Here is a 21507-nt window from a genome sequence, read left to right on the forward strand (position 1 = left end):
TGGGCTCTCTAGTCTCCAGTTCCTGGCCATCCAGGCAGTGTCAGACATAGGCTCCCTCTCATGGTATGGGCCTCAAGTTAAACCATATCGGTTGGGCACTCCTATAAGTTCTGTGCCTCCCCTGCCCCAGCACAGCTTGTAGGTAGGACAGATTGTAGATGGAAATGTTTGTAGTTGGGTTAATTTTGTTTCCTAATCCATTCAGGTAGTCTATGTCGTTTTGACTTGAGAGTTGAGGTCATTGATATTTAACGCTACTGATGAAAGGTGTGTGCAGATTATTGTAATTTGGGATTGGGGGGGTATTTATTAGTCTCATTTTGTGTTTCAGTAATTATAGCTTTATTTATTTCTCTGCTAATTGCGCTGGGTACAGTAGACTAAAGTGATATCATTTGGCCTTTTAGAATTTGAAGTACGCTGGACCAGGCTTTTAAAGTATGCATTGAGAAATTAGCTGTTCTTCTTATAAGATTTTCCTTTCTATGTAACCTGTGGTTTTACTTTTGTGTCTTTTGAAATACTCCATTTGTTTTAACATTTAGAATTTTAACCTTAATAATGTGTTAGGACATTTTTCTGGTCATATTTGTTCTGTGTACTTCTGCTATCAATATGGCTGTGTCTTCCTTTCATCAGGAGAACTACCCACTGACATATAATATTACATTTGAAGTTGACATATAATTTCCTAAGTGTGGAAGAAGACACAGTCCAATCATTCAGTTTCATGCCTTGTGGTATGTTGCTGTAGCTGAATACAGTAATTATTAACATGATAGATAAATCTACCCTAATCCTGAAGGGTGGCATTCTATAAGTCAAGTCCACCAAACATTTCCATTTTCCTGGACCTATAACCTTATTATTGCCCCTGCTTGAGATTCTGTGAGGGTTAGGGTAGCCCACGGCCTTGAATCCCAAGGTTGAGTCAGTGCGAGCAAGGACTCAACCTGCTGCTGGGTCACAATGCTCAGCTTGGAAAAGGGTGAGAGAGAAAAAAGCACAGCCACCAACAACAAAGTGGATTTATTCTGTATGGTTTTTTAAAATGATTATCATCTTCAAAATGTCTGTATCCTAAAATAGTACATACACACATTAAATACTTAAAAAAATCGAATCTGAAATGAATGTGTATATTATATGAATATATGTTGCGACACTGTTATAACAAATGAAGACTAAATGTCTGTGTTGAGGGAAGAAGGGCTTACTTTGACTGGCAGTTCCAGGGAATGGATTCCATTACAACAAGAGTTTAACTCAGTTTTTAGCAACATGGATATCTAAATTCTAATAGTAGGTTAAGTATTAGAAATATATAAACGAGCAAAAGATATATAATGTGCTGTGATTGATAGTCTTCAATGTCAACGTGACTGAATTTGAAACCACCTAAGAGATTGATAAGACATTTTTCTGAGTTTGTAATGATGTTAACAGAGATGAATAACCAACAGGGCCAGACTAACCCAGAATGTTTACGGCACCAATGCATGGGCTGGGGATCAAGAATGAATAAAGAAGTAAGTTAACCCACTGCCAGCATTCATCATTCCATGTTTTCTGGCTGCCAAGACATATATTATGTGCTTGACAGTGTTCTCTCTACACCAAAAACTGTGGCCAGAATAAATAATTCTTCCACTTAAGTGATTTTTTTTATCAGATATTGAGTCACAGAGAAGGCAAAATAACTAAGATGGATAGGCTTATAACTACAGTATAAAACACAGTCTGTGAAACTACAGTATGGTACAGAAATGATAACAGCAGAGTATAAAGTGCCACAGGGAAGTCTCCTGGTAGGAGGCAAGTGACAGTATAAGGACAGATGTACAGACTGGGTTGGGGAGAAAGACCAGTTGGTACAGTGCTTGCCTTTTAAACACAAGACCTGTGTTCAACATATGGAACCTGGCTTTCTAAAAATGCTGAGTATTGTAGTGTGTGTGATATCTCAGCAGTACTAGCGAGGCAGAGTCAGGTGGATCCCTAGGTCTCACTGAACAGCCAATCTGCCTACTTGCTGAGCTCCAGACCACTGAGATACCATCTTATAACACAAGATCCAAGCTTCCCATGCATTCAAGCACATCTTCGTATGTGCTTGAATAGTATGCCCATATACACATGCATGAACACACACACACACACTAAAAGTTCTAATAAGTAAGAAAGAGTTGTGATATCAGTTAGTGGAAGTAGAAATGTAAAGGAGAGTAATCTGACAGATCAAATGTTTGGATGCTTGAGGAAGAAAGGTGACGGCAGAGGATGGCTCTGAAGTTTCTGGAGAACGTTAATAATGTCAACAGGGATAGCAAAGACTAGATGACAGGGGTTTGTGTTGGCACGTTGCCACACTAACTCCAGAGTCTATATAAGCATAAAAATGTGCTATATAAGCATAAAATTATGCTGCTAAGACGAGGAGACACGTTTCCTACGGGAATCTGCTCCCTGGAAGTCCCTGGATGTTCTACGCCAAAAAGATGTACTCTGAAAATCCTGCTTTTTCAGATGAAGGATTGAATGAGCCTTTTGGTTTTTCTCTATGATTCCTGGTACAGCACAACTAACTATTCAAGGAAATATATTCTTGATAGGTTATTAAAAGCTTTAGCAAGAATAGAGTAAAAGAAAAAGAAGTAATGAATTAGATTTAGTATCAGAAAGCATTATAAGAATAGAAAAAGAAATATTGGGCTCCTTCTTAAGAAAAAATAGCATAAGCAAGTACAGCAGGCTTGAGCATGCCTTCCTTTAGCGTCTTGTTTCTAATGAAGGTTATAAAATTTTAGCAAGACATATGGGAGGATGGTTGACCAAGGTGTATTTAGACTTTAATGTAGAAAAAGACATAATGTAGAAAAATACTTTGGCAGGTATTTGACTTGGCTTGGAGGACTATTACAGCTCCTGACTTTCCCCTTCACTAGTCAGTGATAATGAAACCACAGTTTGAGGTTTTTGTTTCTTGTTTGCATTGATCAGAAAGTTTCTAGGCTGAGATTTCTTGTGGGCACTGTTTTACGCTTGGCTACACTTTTGAGTTAAAACATAAACTTTGTATCCTTGGTAAAAGTTTGAATATTTTGGAAAGCATGCCAACTTTAAGGTGCTTCCTTATGAAATCACTATAAAATTATTAGCCTGACTTCAGTAAAATTGCAACAGAGCCAAAACCATCAAGGTGTCTCTGTCTGTCAATTCATCGCTGAAACCGTGTCTTCCTGTCCAGAGCCTTTTTCCCCACGGACGCAGGGAATCCGACTGGGCTGGTCCATGGCAGCATGTGTCTTAAAGGTTGAATAGAATACATGTGAAAACAAATAGAAACAACAAAGAAATCAACAAAAACATGAAATGTATAACAGTTATCAAAGCTGACTGTTCAAAATTTTAAAATTCAAGGAGAATTCTAAAGGAGAAGGGAAAAAAGTGCAACCAGGGAAGAGAAAGAGAGGAAGGGGGGCTACTCTTCCCCAGCTAGCGCCCAAGTAATTGAGACAGAGCTCTGTTAGATTCATAAAAGCTTTAAGGCACAGTAACTGAGCAGCTATCAACCCTCTAGGGAATTTTGGTATTTCTCAGCTATGTACCCCAAGTTACCTGCCACAATTGTTTCTGCCTGGGTTGCTTCTGTTCCATGAGGCCAGTCTTCTTGGCCATGTGCTTATGCTTTTTATGGCTCCATAGATAGTTCTTTCTCTCTATCTTTTCCTCCTGTTACATCTTCTGGTTTCTCTCACCCCTCCTCCCAGCCTTGTGGTCCCTCTCGGTCCCCCAAGCCAAGGATCCTAAGCCCTGCCTATCTCTCATATGCCTAGTCACAGGCTTCAGCAACTTTATTAACCAATCAACTTTAAATTAGGTAGAGCAAGGCTTTTACAACAAAGACAGGTGTACATGAGAATGTGCTTTTCTGAGTGACAATCAGATCTTAGGTGCCAATAATTAATATTAGAATACTTAGCATGAGACCAACTCCCAATATTCCTACTCAGCCAAATTCCCAGAATAAAAAAAGCCCTTTCTCCTTCTCCATGATGACTTAAAAACCCTCAAACTTCTTTAGGTCTGTAGATTTTAATATATTTATTCTATGTTATATGGCTAATATCCATTTATAAGTGGATATTATACCATGCATGTCTTTCTACTTCTTGGATACCTCACTCAGTGTGATCTTTTCTAGTTCTATCCAGTTGACTGCAAAATTCATGATTTCCTTGTTTTTAATAGCTGAGTAGTATTCCATTGTGTAAATATACCACAACTTCTTTATCCATTCTTCAATTGAGAAACATCTAGGTTGTTTCCAGATTCTGGCTATTACAAATAAAGCTGCTAGGGAGATGCTTAATTCTCATTCAGAAGGGAAAATAAGATAGACATTGGAAGCAGTAGAAGAGCAGGAGCAGGACAGGAGCCTACCACAGATGTCCTCTAAAAGACTCCAACCAACAGGGGATTAAAGCAGATGCAGAGACTCACAGCCAAACTTTGGACAGAGTGCAGGGAGCCTTGTGAAAGAAGGGGAATATAAAAGGATCAGAGGAGACAGGAGCCACACAAGGAGACCAACAAAGCCAAAGAAACTCAGGGACTGCAGAGACTGATGCATCAACCAAATACCATGAATAGAGAGGACCTAGACCCCTGCTCAGATGTAGCCCATAGACAGCTCAGTCACCATGTGGATCTCCTAATAAAGGGTAAAGAAACAGTCTTTGACATGAACTCAGTTGTTTGCTGCTTGATCAGTTCTGCCTGGTGGGGGAACCTAGTCAGCCCACAGAGGAAGAGAATCCAGGCTATCCTGATGGGACCTGATAGGCTAGAGTCAGACAGTAGGCCATGAGGACTTCCCCTATCAGTCAGTGGACTAGGAAAGAAAGATAGGGGACAAAAAAGGAGGGAGGACAGGACTGGGAGGAGATGAGGGCAGGGCTACAACTGGGATATGAAGTGAATAAATTTTAAATAACAACAACAATAAAATTGCTAACCCCAAAATATACCCTTCAAACTCAATGTTCCTCCTGTCTACTTCCTGTCTGTCTCTCTATCCATCCTCCCAGACTTCCTCTTACTCTCTATGGTTTTTTCCTATGTTCAATTCTCTGTCAACTGCTTGCTTGATCTGCCTCTTTATTTATGGCTGATTGTATTTACTCCTGTTTACAGAAAGTTCTTAGATTAAAGGTGTGTGGTATGGCTGAGCCATACCACATAGAAACAGGTTTTTCCAGTACAAAATCTCAGGATTTACAGTATGATCAAATATCATGCAACAGTCCCCTACTAAATTTCTGACTTCTTTGAGTATTATGGATAAAACACATGTATCTGGCATTCATCTTTCTGGACTTGATTCAGAATGATTGTTTACACCTCTATCCATTTACCATTTCAAAACTTCATTTTAACAACTGGAAAATATTCCATTGTGTAAAATACCATATATATATATATTGTCTTCCATTCATTAGATAGTAGACGTGTAGACTGTTTCTATTTTCTGGATACTGTGAAGAGTCATTATGCCCAAGAATGCAATAACAGGATCATGTGGTAGCTATTTTTCAAGTTTTCTGAGGAAATTCCATACTGCAGTCGTTAGTGGTTATGCCAGTTTACACTCCTGCCAACAGAGAGCAAGTGTTCTACTTTTCCCACACAGCGCCAATATCATAAGTCATTTTAATCTTTGCCATTATGACAGGGGTAAGAGAGACTCTAAAAGTAGCTTTAATTTGCATTATCTTCTTACATAAAGCTGTTGAACACGTTTTAAAATGCTTCTTAGCTACATGTATGCTATTCATCTTTTGAAAACTGTTTAGTTACTCATCCCATTTTCTAATTTGGTTATTTTCTTTGTGTTTGTTCTGAGTTCTTTGTATATTCTAGTTAGTTTTATGGTTGTAAAAGAAATTGTTCTCATTCTATCGGCTGTGTCTTTACTCAAATGATGACATCCTTTGATATACAAAAACATTTTATTTAATATGGTCCCATTTGTATTTCTTGGTCTTAAGGCCTATATTACTAAGGTACTGTTCCGAAATTCTTTTCCAGTATCTGTAAGTCTAGGGTATTTTATATTTTTTCCTCTTATCAGACTCAAGATATCAAGTCTCATGAGGACTGTTGCCAATTTGGAGCAGAGTTAGTAGTGAAGGGTAAGAGATATTTTAATTTCAATTTAATTTTTCTACATATAGCTCTGCAGTTTGACCACCACTGCTTTTTGGCGATACTGTCTTTTCTTCGGTGTGTATTATTTGCTTCTTTGCCAAAAAAAAAAAAGAAAGAAAAAAAAAAACAGTTTTACTTATCACTATAGGTCTGTAGTATAATCAGAAATGGTGCTGTCTCCGTTGGTTCTATTAATATCCAGAATATTTTTGTCTGTTCTAAGTTTTGTATTTACAAATGAAATTTAATATTATTTTTTTCAGTTATTGTGAAGAATTAAGTTGGAATTTTCATAGGGATTGAACTGAAAATGCAAGTTGTTGTTGGTAGCATGACCATTTTTATAATAATCATCTTACCAATTTATTGGTATGTGTGACCAGTGTTCTGCTAACTTCTTCAAATTTTTCAGTGTCTTTTTTCTTTTTAATTTTTTTCACATATCCAGATTGAAGTACTGTCCCTCAATTCCCCACAGTCCTAACCTTCTATCCTCTTCCTCCCTATCCCTTTCCCCTAGTCCACAGAAAGGGGGAGTTTTCCACCACTACCATCTGCCCATAGCTTGCTAAGTCTCATCAGGAATGCCTGGATCCTTTTCCTCCATGCCCTGGAAAGGCTGCATCACCAGGGTCAAGGGATCAACGAGCAGGCAACTGAGTTCATGATAGAGGCAGCCCCTGCTCCCCTCATTCAGAGATCCACATTGAGACTGAGCTTCCAATTGGCCACATCTGAGCAGGAGGTCTGGGTCCTCTCCATGCATGGTCCTCCATTGATGCATTAGTCTCTGCATGACACAGTAGGCTCAGATCCTCTAGATTTGTTGGCCTCCTTGTAGGACTCCTGTCTCCTCCATGTCCTCTATCCCCACAATCCTCTTCTTCCATAAGACTCCCTGCACTCTACCCAAAGTTTGGCCTTGAGTCTATGAATCTGCAATGGAACACTACTCAGCTATTAAAAATAAGGAAATAATGAAATTTGCAGACAAATGGTTGGCACTAGAAAAGATCATCCTGAGTGAGGTAACCCAGAAACAGAAAGACAGGCATGGTATATACTCACTTATAAGCAGATATTAGCCTTATAATACAGGATAGCCAACTACAGACCTAAAGAAGCTAAACACTAAGGAGGACCCTAGGGAGGATGCTTAAATCTCATTCAGAATGGCAAACAGACACCAGAAGTGATGAAAGAGAGGCAATAGGATGGGAGCCTACTATACAAGGTCCTCTGAAATGCTTCACCCAACAGGGGAATCAAAGCAGATGCTGAGACTCATGGCCAAACTTTTTCAGTGTCTCAAAGTTTTTATTATACAAAGCTTTTACCCTCTTTAGTCAGATTTATTCAAAGGTATTTTATTTTCTTAGGGCATTGTGACTGGCACTCTTTTCCTGATTTTCTTCTCAGTATAATTATTTTTTAATATACAAATGTTGCTGTTTTGTGTATTAATTTTGTATTCTGCTACTTTGCATTGTGTATTTATCAACTCTGGACATTTTCTTTGGGGAAGAGGTTCTCAAACTCTAGGTCACAACCATTTTGGAGATTCAATGACCTGTTCACAGGGGTTACAAAGCAGATATCCTGCATATCAGATATTTATATTATGATCATAAAGGCAGCAAAATTACAGTTATGGGGTACCAACAAAAAACTTTTTAGTTGAGAGTCACCACAACATGAGGGATTATGATAAAGAGTCATAGCAGTAAGTGGATGAATACCACTGCTTTAGGGCCTTTTATGCATAAAATCATGTCATCTGATCATAATAATAACTTGACCTTCTCTTTTCCTCTTTTTATTTACTTTATCTTTGCATGATTTACTGATTTAGTTGCAATTTCAAGGTCTCTGTGGAATAATATGAGGGAGAAAAGTCATCATTGTTTTATTCCTTTCCAGTTGGAAATGCTTGGAGTTTCCATCCATTTAGCATGATGTTGGCTGTGGGCTAGTGTGCATTGCCTATATTTGTCTGGTGCATGTCTTTGCAAACATGACAGCCAATAGAATATGGATTCATTTGAGGCAAGGAGAAAGTTCAGTTCAACACAAACTCAGTAGATGGTATTGGTTCAAACTTTGAGAGGCCAACACTGGGCATTTTATTTTGGGCACAGTACAATTTTGTATACAGGTTTCCTGTTGATAGTAAACTCAATCCCATGTGTACAACAAAGCTTAGGACATGATTACATTGAAACTCTTTTCAAAGTTCATGGGATTTTTTCTCACAAAGATGGCTTCTATTGACTGAAAAACAATGGTCAAGATAAGGGTCTTGAAAGAATGAGTGAGATAAATGTAAGAGTCTCTGGGAGTCAGATATGGCTAGGCTCTACAGACAGAGCAGAAATCAGCAGGCTATTAACCACTCTGCTCCCATTTGTAAAGTACCTTTGACAGCACCCATAAGAATGAGTCCTATGGACTGAGAAATAATGCTCAAGATAACTGTAGGGAGGATGACTGAGATAAACAAAGGCTGAAGAAACCAGGTGTGGCCTACCTTTTCATTCAGAACAGAGGTAACCACATCTTCCCAACTTTCTGGGCAAGAAAAATAGTTCATATACATCTTTCCCTTTGAAGAGACAAATCTGTGTGTTGAATAATATTCCTGATTCCTCTAGTGCTTATCTATGAGCATAAGAACCTCTGTGCTTCCATCATGTTTTATGATGAGATATGCCCTACTATCCCTAGATTGTGCATAAGTTTCTTAGTAAGGAATGTTGTATTTTGTCAAAGCTCTTTTCTACATCTAATGGCATGGTCAAGCATTTTTTGTTTGTTTGTTGTTTTTTATCCTTAATCTGTTTCTATACTGGATTATATTTATTGATTTATGAATGGTGAGTCATTACTATGCTTTTGAGATGAAGTTGCCTTGATTATGATGGATAAATTTTATGCACTTTTGAATTAAGTTTGTAAGTATTTTATTGAGAATTTTTGTATCTGTATTCATTAGAAATATTAGCCAACATTTTCTTATTAGACCTTTGCCTAGTTTGTGTATCAGAGTAATACTGGTTTCACAAAAAGAAATCAGTAGTGCCTTTTCTTTTATGTTATTTTACAAAATAACTAGAGTAGTAATGTTAGTTCTTTCAAATTCTGGTAGAATTCTGTAATGTAATCTGGGCTGGGTTTTGTGGGGTTTTTTTGTTTGTTTTTGTTTTGTGTTGTGTTTTGTTTTTTAGTTGGAAAATTTTTACTATTTACCTTTATTTAATTTTGGTAAGTCACGTATAAATAGAAATTCATCTATTTCTTTGATATTTTCCAGTTTAGTAGAATTCAGATATTTCATGAAAGTTCTTATGGTTGTGTAGATTTCCTCAGTGTCTGTTGTAATGTCTTACATTTCATCTCTGATTTTATTAATATGGATATTCTTTGTCTTTATTATGGTTAATTGGTTAGAAGCATTTCAATCTTATTACTCTTTTCGAAGAACCAATTCTATGTTTTATGGATATTGATTCTTGGTACATACAAGTATATATTTCACTTATACTTCATTAATTTTGGCCCTGACATTTATTATGTCTTTCTTCCTATTCTTTTTTGGGTGTTGTGCTTGAAAGGTCTTTGATAAAACATTAAGTTATTAATAAGAGCTCTCTCTAAATTTTAATAAAGGTACTTATTGCTAAAACTTTTCTTTTAGGACTTCATTTTGTCTCATAGGACTTTGGTATGCTGTATTTTTTTTAATTTTAGGAATTTAAAATTTTCCTTCTTCATTTCAACCTTGACCTAATTATCACTCAATATTGTGTTATTTAGCTTCCATGAGCTTATGTATTTTCTATTGTTGTTGATATCCAGATTCATAAACTTCTAGTGAAGTAAAATAGAGGATATTACTTTCCCACATTTGTTGAAATTTGCTTTGTATTCTAATATGACTAACTTTGGAAAACATTCTGAGGGATTCTGAGAAGAAAGTGTATATTTAGTGTCTGGGTCAAATATTCCATAAATATTTGTCAAATAAATTTGATTTATGACATAATTTACCTCAAATTTTCTCTATTTAGTTTTTGTCTGGAAGGCCTGCCTATTGGTCAAAGTAGAGTATTAAAGTCACCCATCATAATAAAGTCAATCAGTGATTTTACAGCTAATATTATTTATGTTATGAATTTGGGTGTCCTTGGCTTTGGTGCATATGTTTAGAATTATAACATCCTTTTGGTGGATCTTTCCTTTGATAAGTATAAAATGTTCTTCTCTATCTCTTTTGGCTAGCTTTATTTGAAGTCTATTTTGTCAGATATTAGAATAACTATGCCTTCTTGATTCATTGTTCTATTTACTTGGAATACTTTTTCCATTTTTTCACCCTAAAGTGGTGCTTATCACTGATGATGAAATGTGCTTCTTGGAGAAGTGAAAAGATGATCCTGTTTTCTAATCCCATCTGTTAATTTGCGTCTTTGTATTGGATAAATAGAGGCAGTTAATACTGACAACTATTACTGAATAATATTTATTAATTTCTATTAGTTTTGTTGTGGTGCTTTTTTTATTAGAATTATTTTAATTAACTGCTCTGCAATTCTATATTACTTTGAATTTGCAGGTATGGTTACTATTTACAGGCAAATTCTAGACTCCACTTCTTCAGCTGCTTATTTCCTCCACTTGTTCTAACCATCCATCTCTCCTCATCTACTTGGTGTCTTCCCCTTGGCTACCGGAGCCTGCTGTGTTCTTGAAAGCCCTACTACTTGAGCAGTTCTCTACTTATTAAAACAGTTGCTCCTCTCCTTCTATTGGAACCCTGAATAGGAGCTGCCTGCTAAGCCCCACAGCTTCCTTATGATGCCATTCTGGGTTTCTGCAAGCTTGTCCCTGCTCTTAGCTCCAACCATCCACACAGCTTCTCTATCTATGCCTTCTTGGCTTCTGTCATGTCTTTCCCACTCTCCTATAACCTCCCCCTTGGAGCTTTTAGAATCTCTCTTCAGTGGAGTTGGTTTTGTGACCCTACCTCTCTTCTCCAAAAACTCAGATTTTATTAAAGCCTCATGCTTTTACTACAAAGAGCCTGAATACAGTTCAATGACCAAAACTGGTATGTTCAGATTTCAATGGTGTCAATGTCTGCCATCACACAAAGGTCCAAAAATCTTTTACATTTAAACTTGTTCTCTCCTCCTATATTTCTTCCTATCTACACCTGTCTGAGGTAGCACTTACATAGGGATGTTTGGATGTTTTTCTTGTAAGAGTTCCACGCATCTAACCAATCCATCTTAATAGGATTGGGAAATGTATCAGGCTGTCATAGGCTAATTCAGTTCCCTATAACTCTCTTATTCATCTCTCCTTCACAAAGGCTTAGCCCTTGTGCTCTCTTTAGCTATGCTCAGAAGAAAGATTAATGTAAAAACCATTAAACTTAAACTTAAAGAGGCTACCCATATGGGTCCTGCAAATACCACAGGACAAGTATGGGCTGTCTTAATTACATATCAGCTACTGAATGACATTCTGCCTGGTTGCTTTTGAGTGTGTTGGTTGTGGGTTCTCCTGGGTCAAACCAACAACCATCATTCATGGCCTCATCCATTGGACAATTCAACTCTCTTACTTTGCCACTCATTAACTTCTCTGAGCTAAAAACCATTACTATCCCCTATTTTTCCCCATCTCTCTCTCTCTCTCTCTCTCTCTCTCTCTCTCTCTCTCTCTCTCTCTCTTCAGGTTTACAAGCTACTTTAACTCCTCAAGAAAACTCTTTATGTGCAGACTGGATCACTTAGACTATAGTAATTGTTTGATTCTGAGCACTGCCACCCAGCTCTTACATCCAAATATCCACAACTCCTCAATTCTCTGTGGCATTCAAGCTTACTGCTGCCTACCCACTGGGTGGTCTGGGACTTATGCTCTGGTGCTCTTTTTCCAAAATTAGAGGTTTTACCTGGTGAAAAATCCTAGGCAACTCTCATCACCATGTTTATAGTAATATGGCATGACAAACAGTTCAGACCCTACCCTTTCTCACACTCCTGAGTATAGATCCTGGCATTGGCACTGGAGTTGTGGGACTGACTACTTTCCTAGCTTTTTGCCATCATAATTCTTCTCAGCACATCCAGGATCACCAATGAGTGGCTCAGACTTTCTCAACCCTCTGGGGCCACATAGACTTGCTGTCCACCATAGTGCTACATAATCAGCAATGATTAGATATACTAACAGCAAAGAGAGGCGGTCTTTGTCTCTTCCCAGTGTAAAAATGTTGCTTTTATGTCAACCAGTCAGGTATAGTAACAAGTAATATCTGACAACTCAAGATGGCCCTCTGAAAAGGTTAGGAAGCATTTCAATGCCTTTGGTTTATAGATCGTTGACAGCCCAATGGAATTGAATACTGCCTTTTTAAACGACCTTGCTCCTTATTTCCCTAATTACACTAATTGCACCCTGCCTTATAAACTTCGTTAACAGCAGATGGGAAAGATTTCTAACCAGACTTTTAATCAGTTTCTATTACAGGATTACTAGCCCCTAGCTATGGATCAAGAGGACTTCAACTCCCAATTATACCCTGATGGTGAAAGTTAAGTTTGACTCAAGGACATCAATAACCCCAATCAGCAGTAAGTAATCTTATTAACCCCCTTTTCATACTCCTGGTTCTTTATTAATAATGAAAATAAAAGGAAGGAATGTAGGGTAAAAGGTCAGAGCCACTTAGTGTTGAAAATAAATACCAAACCCTACTAATTCCTGAGCTTTCCGAAAGATCAGGCCATATACTCTCTCAAATTCCAGGCCATGGAGGACTCTAGCTAAATCCCCATTCAGAAAGGCAAAGAGGATGGACATCAGAAGAGGGAGAAAACAGGGAACAGGACAGGAGCCTACCACAGAGGGCCTCTGAAAGGCTACTCTGCAGGGTATCAAGGCAGATGTTGAGACTCATAGTCAAACTTTGGCCAGAGTACTGGGAATGTTATGAAAGAAGGGGGAGATAGTAAGACCTGGAGAGGACAGGAGCTCCACAAGGACAGCGACAGATCCTAAAAGTCTGGACACAGGAGTCTTTTCTAAAACTGATACTCCAGCCAAGGACCACTCATGGAGATGGCCTGGAGCCCCTGCACAGAAGTAGCCTATGGCAGTTCAGTATCCAAGTGGCCTCCATAGTAATGGGGGCAGGGACTGTCTCTGACATGAACTGATTGGCCTGCTCTTTAATCACCTCCCCGTGAGGGGGGAACAGCCTTACCAGGTCACAGAAGAAAACAGTGCAGCCACTCCTGATGAGACCTGATAGACTAGGATCAAAGGGAAGGGGAGGAGGACCTCCCTTTTCAGTAGACTGGGAGAGGGACATGGGTGGAGAAGAGGGAGGCTGGGATTGGGCGGGGAAAGGGAGGGGGCTACAGCTGGGATACAAAGTGAATAAATTGTAATTAATAAAAATAAAAAACATTCTAAAGAAAAAGAAAAAAAATCCACCCCCATAAGAAGTCCTATATAATCCTGCATTTTCCTCAATTTGTTGCTGCTTTTCAGACAAACAGGGACAGCTAGCCTCTTGTGTCTTTGCCAATAAATCTCTTTTGTGAGGTTTGTTGTGCTGTGTGACTCTGTGGTATTCCTTGGCTCCCAGCTTCCAGGATGCCTTTCTCCAGCTGAGATGCAACTCTTGTATTTGGGAAACCTTTCCCCTCAGAACTGTAAAACACACACTTAGAGGTTATAATTATCAAAGAGAAAACTATTAAAATGTTTAACATGCAGGAAATCAAAACAATTGAGTACTGTCTTTCTTTTCAATAAATACAGCACACGGACAGCAAATCATTTCTCGTGAGGCATGAACAGATTAATGGATACTTGTTTGTTTTACAATGTGTGCTTGTCAATTCAGATAGTATGAGCATAGGATGCATAGTCATAAAAGAAACACATAGGAAAAGAGAGAACAAAATTGTCTCTGCAAATCAAAGGAAAGGTAAACGCTTTCTCAGCAAGACGATACTTGATTGGCTGTAACTCCATATATGTAGTATCCTGTGATCACAGTTAGTTTTTGTCAACTTGGTAGAAACATAGACATACCTGAAAAACAGGGGACTTCAACTGAGTAATTGCTTCTGTGCTTCTGTTTGATTGGCCAGTGGGCATGACTTTATGCATTTTCTTGACTGATGATTAATATAAGAGTACTCTGCCCACTAGGCAGATTTTTTTTTTGGGTGTATAAGAAAGATATCAAAGTATGAGCCTGAGAGTAATCCAGTAAAAAAAAAAAAAAAAAAAAAAAAATCTCTCCACCATAGTCTGTTCTTCAGTTTTTGCTTTCCTGTCCTAAGTTCCTGTTCTGACCTCTCTGGATGAACTATTACCTGTGAGATGAAATAAGCTGCTGTGTGCATAGAGGAAAGGGGAAGAGCAGATGGAGGGGAAACTGTAATCAGAATACATTATGTTAGAGAAAAATGTATTTTCAATAAAAGGGACAAGAAAGAAGGTTATTGACAACCATGCTGATTAAGTCAATTAAAAATTGTGAGTCCTTTTATTAAGGGCCAGACCAAGAGCAGGCTGGTGCCTGTTAGAAGTCTCTGGATGGCCAAGCTCAGGAGTACAGCAGTTTTAAAGACAAATAAAATTAAATCAGTGCTCAAGTCCAAACTTTAAAAGGAGGAGTAAGCGGTCAGCTAGACCTGTGAAGAGAGTTGTGAGCCATGAGTTTGAAAAATTTTGTGGTACCAGAAATTTTTTGACCCATACTCCTATTGTTTCTTATCTAAACTCTCTCTAACCTTTGTAATCTCTTTGATAACACCCAATTTCTTAGCATGGAAGCAATCAGCCCCTTCTGGTGTCACAAAGTTCTCCCTGGGACAGGAAAACTGAGGCTCCATCTTTCAGGTTTGGAAGGACTACTTTTCTGAGATGCTACCTGGGCATGAAGTGTATAGATAGACAACTAAAGGTGCCTAATGCGTGTGTCTATCTGATGACTTATCTGTAGTATTCCCATTTCTCCTCTAACTAGGGCTGTATTTACTCAAGGCAGTAGTCCCTGCCACAGTCATTCTACTATGACTGGAATAAGCAGAGGGGCTGCCTTCCTGTAGTGCCAGGGAGGCAGCCCAAAGGGGAATAGGAGGAGGACCACCTTTTGGTCCTGAATAAGCATACACTTGGGGGAGTATATGTACAACCATACAAAACACTGGATTGCTATACAGATGTTTTGAGGTCATACAGTGGGTCAGACTGGTGGTACAAAAAACCCAGTTCCTTTGGGAATGAAATAAGCTTCTGAGTTAAGAGTAACTAGGAGACTATAATTACAAGAGGCAAAAATGGGAGGGGGACTAGCAAGGGGCAATTTGCAGTGACAAGACATGAGTTACTTTCTGTCATGTCTCCTAGTGTAAGAGTGTTTTCTGGGAATGGACAAGCAGACAGGATAGAGGACACAGTTGTTGGAATTTTGATGTGGTAAGAAGGCTGGGCTTTTAAAACAAATCTAGCAGTCTTGTTCCCACTCAAGCTTGGTGAACCCACTGAAGTACAATTTAAAAAATCAGGCAAAGCAGGAACCTTTTTAGGAATGGACTTTTTTAATATAGTCCCAGGGGTTGGTAAACAATAACCAGCAGCTACAGGAATTTTGGGTTAGCTGGCGGAAGAGGAGACAGAAAGGAGGGAAAGCAACCAGAATCCACCTACACTATTGGGCCAATAGGGTGGAGGGGCCTCTGATACAGACTTTTTGGATGGTAAACAGAACCCTACTTCCATCATGCCCAGTTGAATATATTCCCCAGGTGGATCCAAGAACTCAAGCAAAATGTAGGGGTTATTAACTTGTACTTACCTAGCATTAATAGCTGCAGGGGTAGAGGAATAGCCATATAATTCCTGTCTACACAGATAAGTGCTATCTTTCAGGCCTCTGAATATGTGGCAATGTCTGCACATATCCTCTTTGTTACATTGTGACTTTTAATCTGGAGCATTTTTTTTTTAAATCATCTTCTGTTTTACCGGGACATATAAAAGTCTATCTCTTTAAGGTTCCCAGAATCCTGTGAAATGCTAAAAGACATTTCCCCCCAAGCCCATCAAATGGTAACTTCCATCCTTGACTGTAGAAAAGTTTAAGAGATTTATGAAATTGGTTTTAAGCATAGGCTTATTTGGTCCTTCGCTTCAGCTGGTCTCTGCCAGGATTTTCCCAGTGTGAAAGGAAGTGAGAATATAGGAATAAGTAGACAGTCTAGCTAGGAATATGTAAACAGGAATCTTATTCTTGAAAGAGTCTTAGCCCGAGTGGATCTGGTTCAGATGAGACAGATCGTTTCCAGTCTTCCTCTGGGACAGGCTTGGCATGGGACTGATGAATCCAGGCAGGGATCATATCAAAACCTTGACCGCAGACAGTGTTGTCAGGATTATTGTATGAGGCCTTTTCTTTTTCTTTCTTTCTTTTACAGTTTATGCCTTGTGTTTTATTACTGTTGACAAATCAAACAGATTTTGTAGCTATTATATAATATCCTGCTTGTCAAGTCAATCTCCAGTTGTGGAGTTTTCAGAGCCACCCACTCTGCCGGAGGAGGGCACCTTGCCTTGGAGGAAAAATCAGCAGAAATTTTAGGGACACCCCATGTTGCTTCCCATTATAAGTGATGAAGGTCAATCTCACAGGGGACACAAATGCCTTTCCTAGCAGTCTCATATAGAAAATGACTTGTTGCTGAGGGAGCTTGATTCTATAAAGAATCAGGTTCATAAGTCTAAATTCAGCTTCAAATTTAATAAACCATCCATAAATCATTAAAGCAGTTTCACTGCTTGTATTGAGATAATTTCCATTTTCATGGCTTCTTTGCTCCTCTCCATATTGGCACTGACAGAGGTCATCGCTGCTAACTTCAGGAAGATTGTGTGCCGTGACTTGCATTACAGGACATTGCTAACTGTTTAGGCTTCGGTCCCTCTGCATTCCTGTCAGCACAGCTTTCAACTCTTTACTTCATGTCTTTATTTTTTATTGTGTTGTTTGAAGTTTTTATTTCTCAATACACATTAGAGGTTCTTGTTTTAACTCCTCTTATTCAATGTGTGTTTTATGCATGAATATTCTCAGAGATATTGCCTGATAATAGTTCTCTTTCCCAATATTTCTGACACATCTCAGTTACTATGAAAATTTTAATTCATGCCTTTGGCTATTAGCTGGAATTATATCTATAATTTTTTTTTAGAGAAGCAAGTGTTTATTTCAGTTCACAGCTCACAATACATTGTGAAAAGTCAGAGCAGAAACCTGGAGTCAGAAACTAAGGCAGTGGCTAGGAGGAAATGCTGCTTATTACCTTTCCCTATGTTTTTTTTTTCATAACATTTTTAAGTTTATTCCAAAACTCAATCATATACATTTAGTAAGCTAAGTGTAAACCTGAGCTGTGGTCTCCTTTTCATCCTGGCTTTTTCATTTTCCCCTTCTTGTATGTTTATTATACTAAGAGAAAACAAAAAACAATTCTAGATTCAGAAACTGTATGTTTTCCTGAATTTTCACTTCTTGCCTTCTTATCAAGTTCCCTATTTTCCTTGCTTATACATTGGTGAATAACTAAAGCAAAACTCCCATTCATTTCTTTCAATTACCACATTCCTTCGCTGGACCCACAGTGTCTGTTTTCTTCTAACCTGCCCTGACCTTTATCCCCCTTTCTCTTCCATTTCATTTCTTTTTTCTTTTTTTCTGAGTACTATGAATACCATCATGTTATTGTTTTGTTTTCTCATTTTATTTATCCAGAATTTCTTATGGGTACTCTCTCTGGTAAATCAAGTGTGCTGGAAAAAAAAGAGTAAGGAAATATGTAGATGTAAGTTCCACAGATACAGACCTTGTTTGCTTTCCATACAGCTGAATTTAACGCTTATACGTCATGACAACATGCCGTGTTTCACTGGCTTTCCTTTGTTAGCTGAAATCATTTTTGAAAATCATGTTATATTAATAGCATAAACATATCTGAGCCCACTAAAGAATGCACTATATGGGAAATTGTAATGCAGCTTTTCCCAGGAAGGCCAAAAGCAAATAGTATTGTACTCAGGCAACATAGGACAAGGCAAACAAAAGGAAGGATTGTGTCCAAATCCAGCTCCGTGAAGCAGTGAGTTTATTGACATGACATAGAGGGTGAATGACTCAACTACCATCAAGAAATCCTCTGTGCTATTTATGTGTGGCTAACCTGTTAGATTCTTGAAATTTCTAATGCATGAGGTCTTATGATGTGCAAGAGGCTCATGAGCCAGCCCTTTCCTAGTGAGAATATTAAGAGACAAGGGGTTTCCTAAGAGATTTCTGAGGGTAATGGTAGCTGATCTGATTCAAGATATCAGTGGGCATGTCCAACCCAGAAAGAAACAACTGTACAAACAATGGAAACTAATAAACTATTATTTCTAGTTTTAATTTGTTGCTTTGGACCTTGAGGTACATCCTTGGGTATTTTATATGAAATTCTCCTCAAATTTTTCTTCATTTATGTATTTACTTCACCTCCCAATTGCTGCTTTCTCACCCTTTTCTCCTCTCAGTCCATCCCTATCACCTCCCATCCCTCTACTCCCCATTCCATTTCTCCTCATAAAGGGGCCTCCCATGGGTATCAAACTACCTCGGCATATCAAGTTGCAGTAGGATGAGGCACATCTCCTCCTATTGAGGCTAGACAAGTCAGCCCAGTTAGGAGAAAGGAACCCAAAGGCAGGCAACAGAGTCAGAGGTAGCTCCTGTTCCACTTGTTAGGAAAACCACATGATAACCAAGCTGCACATATGTTACATACGTGTAGGGGACATAGGTCTGTTCCATGCATGCTCTCTGTTTGGTAGTTCAGTCTCTGTGAGTCTCTATGAGCCCAGATTATTTGATTCTGTAGGTCTTTTTGTAGTATCCTTGATCTCTTTGGCTCCATCAATCCTTTGTCCCTATCTTCCACCAGATTCCCCAACCTCTGCCTAATGTTTGCCTGAAATTCTCTGCATCTCTTTCCATCAGTTGCTGGGTAAAGCCTGTCAAAGGAAAGTTATGCTAGGCTCTTGTCTGCAAGTATAGCATAATATCATTAACAGTGTGAGAGGTTGGCTCTCTCTCACAGGATAGGTCCCAGGATGGGCCAGTCAATGGCCATTGGCCATTTCCTCAATGTCTGTTCCACATTTATCCCTGTGTATCTTGTAGACTGGACAAATTTTGGGTCACAAATTTCATGGGTGAGTTTTTGTCCCATCCCTCTATTGGAAGTCTTGCCTGATTACAGGAGGTGGCCATTTCCAATTCCCATTTCCTCTGTTGCTATGAATTCTAGCTAAGGTTATGCCCATAGATTTCATGGAGTTTCCCTTGTCGTAGGTTTCTGGCTCGTCACAGAGCTGCTACTTTCCCCTACCAGCAATTTCTGTTATCTTTTTCAGTTCTATCTCAATCAATCCTCCCCACAATTAACTCTTCCTGTTCCCCTCCACTCCTACTCCCATCTAGTTACCTTGTTCTGCCTACCTCCAAAGTATTTAATTCCCCTCTCTGAGTGATTCAATGGAGAATTCAACCATCCTCCCCTGGGACCACCCTGTTATTTAGCTCCTTTGAGTCTGTAGATTGTACTATGGTTATCCTGTACTTTATGGCTAATATTCACTTATAAGTGAGTATATACCATGCATGTCTTTCTGGTTTGGGTTACCTCACTCAGGATGATATTTTTCTACTTCCATCCATTTGCCTGCAAATTTCATGATTTCCTTGTTTTTAATAGCTGAATTATATTTCATTGTGTAAGTATACCACATTTTTTTAATCCATTTTTCAGTTAAGGGACATCTAGATTGTTTCCAATTTCTGGCTATTACAAACAAAACTGCTATAAACATAGTTGAGCATATAAACTTGTGGTTGGGTGGAGTATATCTTGGATACATGCCCAGGAGTTACCACTGGCTGGGTCTTGAGGTCAATCTATTTTCAATTTTCTGAAAAAGAACCAAATTGATTTACAAAGTGTTTGTACAAGTTTGCACTCCCAACATCAATGAAGGAGTGTTCCCCTTGCTCTATATCCTCTCCAACATGAGCTGTCACTTGAGGTTTTGATTTTAGTTATTCTAATAGGTGTAAGATGGAATCTCAGAGTCCTTTTGATTTCCCTGAAGAGTAGGGATGGTGAACATTTCTTTAAGTGTTTCTCAGACATTAGAGATTCCTCTGTTGGCAATTCCCTGTTTAATTATGTACCCCATTTTTAATTGGGTTATTTGATTTGCTGGTATCTAATTTCTTGATTTCTTTATATATTTTGGATATCAGCCCTCTGTCAGTTGTAGAGTTGGTGAAGAACTCCCATTCTGTAGGCTGCCATTTAGTCTTACTGATGGTGTCCTTTGCCTTACAAAAGCTTTTCAGTTTCAGGAAGTTCCATTTATTAATTGTTAATCTCAGTGTCTGAGCTGTTTGTATTCAGGAAGTTGTCTCCTGTGCCAGTGAGTTCAAGGTTGTTACCCCATTTCTTTTCTACTAGATTTAGTGTATATGATTTTATGTTGAGGTCTTTGATCCTCTTGGACTTGGACATTTTTGCGGGGTGATAAATATGGATCTATTTGTATTCTTCTGCCTACAGATATCCAGTTAGACAAGCAATATTTGTTGAAGATACTATCTTTTTTCCTTTGTATGGTTTTGGCTTCATTGTCAAAAATAAAATGCCTGTAGGTGTGTGGGTTTATTTCCAGATTTTCAGTTTAATTCCATTGATCAACCTATCTGTTTTTATGCCAATACCATGCAGTTCTTATTACTATTCCTCTGTAGTAAAGTTTGAAATCAAGCATGTTGATACCTCCAGAATTTTATTGTACAAAATTACTTTAGCTTTTCTGTTTTTTTTTATATGAAGTTGAGTATTGTTCTTTCAAGATCTGTAAATAATTGTGTTAGAATTTTTGATGGGAATTGCAATGAATCTGTAGATTGTTTTTGGTAGAATGGCCATTTGAACCATGTTAATTTTACCAATCCATGAGCCTGGAAAAAATTTCTATCTTCTAATATCTTTTTCTATTTCTTTCTTCAAAGATTTGAAGTTCTTGTCATAAAAGTCTTTCAATTGCTTGGTTAGAATTACACCAAGATATTTTATATTATTTATGGCTATTGTGAAGGGTATTGTTTTCCTAATTTCTTTCTCAGTCAACTCCTTGGGG

At 38.3% G+C, this 21507-nt stretch overlaps 1 long non-coding RNA gene across 1 annotated transcript in view; it reads left to right on the plus strand.

Annotated features, from left to right (window-relative positions):
* LOC132654558 (uncharacterized) overlaps positions 1-21507 on the plus strand; it is a 138284-nt gene that overhangs the window by 58868 nt on the left and 57909 nt on the right. The window contains exon 2 of the long non-coding RNA XR_009592185.1: positions 12736-12851. This is a non-coding gene — a long non-coding RNA (uncharacterized LOC132654558). The remainder of the gene's footprint in view (positions 1-12735; positions 12852-21507) is intronic.

Source organism: Meriones unguiculatus, chromosome 6, assembly GCF_030254825.1.
Source record: "Meriones unguiculatus strain TT.TT164.6M chromosome 6, Bangor_MerUng_6.1, whole genome shotgun sequence".
NCBI classification, from domain to species: Eukaryota; Metazoa; Chordata; class Mammalia; order Rodentia; family Muridae; genus Meriones; species Meriones unguiculatus.